At 63.2% G+C, this 2,591-nt stretch overlaps 1 long non-coding RNA gene across 1 annotated transcript in view; it reads left to right on the top strand.

Annotated features, from left to right (window-relative positions):
- The window catches only part of LOC106724700, a 1,669-nt gene extending 985 nt beyond the window's left edge, over positions 1–684 (top strand). The window contains exon 3 of the long non-coding RNA XR_001360542.1: positions 141–684. This is a non-coding gene — a long non-coding RNA (uncharacterized LOC106724700). The remainder of the gene's footprint in view (positions 1–140) is intronic.
- The last annotated feature ends 1,907 nt before the right edge of the window (positions 685–2,591 follow it).

Raw genomic sequence — 2,591 nt, forward strand, 5'->3', positions numbered from 1 at the left:
CCAGCCATCTGGTGGCCACACTGCGTCCTAATGAGGCCAGGCCCAGGCTGCCCCCTCCGTCTCCTTCCTGCTCGGGTTCCCCTGAGTCTGGGCCGGGAAGGGGGAGGGTAGAGGTTTTTTCTGAGTCTGTTGCTTCTTAGGAACCAGCTTGAATGTACACCCCGAAGGCCAGCTTCAGCCTTGAGCTCACCCCGCAGTCTCCACCCCCAGCAGACAGGGGGTCCGCGGTGTGGGCCCCAGAGAACTGGCCCCTCCGCGTCTGAGTGGCACCCGCGGCTCCCGCCTCACCGGGGAGGAAGGAAAGGGGTGGGTTTGCTGGTATCCAACACCCCGTCCGGGCGTGAGAGCCTCCCGTAGGCTGGCGCCCCAGGGCCCAGCACCCCCGTCCCCAACGCACCCCGGACGGAGCCCCGAGTCCCGTTCTCTCCAGGACCCAGCGAGCCGTGAGACCAGCCGCTCACGGGCCTGTGCGAACCACTTTACCAGCGCCGACGCCTGCTCCGTCTGCTCACCGGTGCGCACCCGGCTTATGGCTCAGACCAGGCTCCTGTGGGATGAATCCATGACACCTTCTTCGAAGCTGTCCAACAATCCAGGTCACTCAGGAGGGTTCACACGATGGGTACAGGTCACATATGTCCGAGGGGGAAAGAAATCGGGGCCCTGGCCGGTGTGGTTCAGTGGATAGAGCGTCGGCCTGCGGATGGAAGGGTCCCGGGTTCGATTCCCCGGCGGGGCACAGGCCCGGGTTGCGGGCTCGATCCCCAGTGTGGGGCGAGCAGGAGGCAGCCGATCCATGATCCCCTCTCCTCATTGATGTTTCTCTCTCCTCCCTCTCCCTTCCTCTCTGAAATCAATAAAATATATTTGAAAAGAAATAATAACTGGAGTTCTCAGCCGTTTAAGGGGAAAGGCGGGCCCAGGGCACAGCCACCTGCTTCGCCGACGGAGGGACAGGGAGTCAGGGACCTGCGTCAGTTGCACCGTCTTCATCGGAAACCGGGGGACCCACAGCTTTCTGTGCCCCAACCCCCGCCCTCAGCTCCCACTGCCGACGCCCCGGCCCCTCACTGGAGCGACATGGATCCTGGTGACCAGACACATGAGTATCTGTGTGCACGTGTGTGACCTGACCCCTAACATGTTGTTCATGGTGAGTGATGATGCGGACGTGCGGGGTGAGGTGCGTCAGGAGGACAGCCTCCCCCTCCGTTCTGTGCGCTCGCATGGTCGTGTTTTCTGCGGATGGACAGACGGACGGACGGACGGGCGGGCACTTCGACCTCCCCTGACGGTCACCTCGCCGCACAGCGTGGGGGGTTCTCTCCGGACCCGGAAGCCCAGGTGCGCTTCAGGCCGAGTCTTGTCTTCAGTGGTTTCTGCGTTTCCTTCCTCCCAGGGCCTCCCGGTTCGCCCTGAATTAGAACCCAGTGCCCAGGGAGCGTGGAGGCGCCGGCGGGACGGGGAATGCTGGGGACACTGGGTCTGTCGGGAAAGCGGTCAGACCTGGGGCTGGGGAGGGGGTGCGGGGGGCACCCCGAGACCCAGGGATGATGTGCCCTTTGTTTGTTGACTGCGTTGTTATCTCTCATATGTCCTCGTAGCGCGTCCCCCCCGGGACGTACGGAGGGAAAGGCAGGTCTCTGCTGGTCTGTTTGTGGGACAACAACGTCCCGTCCTGGGCGCTGGACGCTCGGCCGCTTTGCCGAGCAGGTTGCTGTTTAGAGTGGAGAGTGAGCCTTTCAATAGGACGTTCCTGTAGGAAACGAGGCCTCGGCGTCCAGGCCCCCTCAGGGCCTCCTCCCGTGTGTGTGGGGGGTGGCGGGGGGGTCAGGGCACCGCTCATCCGTCCCCTCTGCCTCCCTGGGCTTCGGGGAGTGGCCCTTGCTCAGCGGCCGGTCTCTGTGAGTCTCAGCTTTGATCCTGTTGTCTCCTCTGTTATCTCCGCGTCTGAAAGGCGTCCTGCCTTTGGGGTAAAGTCCACATTCCTCACCAGGCTCGGCCCCTGCGCTGCCCCTGAAGGGCCGGCCCGCAGTCCTGGCTTCTCTTCCAAGTCCCTTTGTTTGGATCTGAGCCTCCCCTGTTCTGGCCAAAGGGGAGGGGGGCTGCCTCTGCCCCTCCCCAGGCACCCGCTGAGCCCTCGAGGGCCCCAGGCCAGGATCAGGCCTTTGTCTCATCCCCAACTTAAGGCCCACTGTCCCCCCACCTCCCTCTCCCTGGCATCCCTGCCCCCCACTGGCATCCTTGGCTTCCCTTTTCCTCTGTGACACGGAGGGTGGACGCCCAGCCCTTCGCTCAGAGAAGGCCAGGGCGCTGGTCTCCGGGAAAACCTCCTTAAATAAAACCCCAGGCTGCAGGCTGGGTTTTCCAGCGACTCTTCCAAACGTTCACCCCAACCTGCTCCTTTTGTTTTTATTTATTTATTTTAAAAGGGTTCGTGGTCCAGGTTCAGAGGAAGGAGGATAAGCAGGGAAAGCTCGAACAAACGGGCATCGGCGTCCAGCCGGTCAGCAGCCTGACCCTCCGCTCCCCGCTCCCTCCTGCCCTGTCCCCGGGCCGGTCAGCAGCCTGACCCTCCGTCCCCGCTCCCT

The sequence above is a fragment of the Myotis brandtii genome, unplaced genomic scaffold, assembly GCF_000412655.1.
Source record: "Myotis brandtii unplaced genomic scaffold, ASM41265v1 scaffold932, whole genome shotgun sequence".
Taxonomy (NCBI): Eukaryota; Metazoa; Chordata; class Mammalia; order Chiroptera; family Vespertilionidae; genus Myotis; species Myotis brandtii.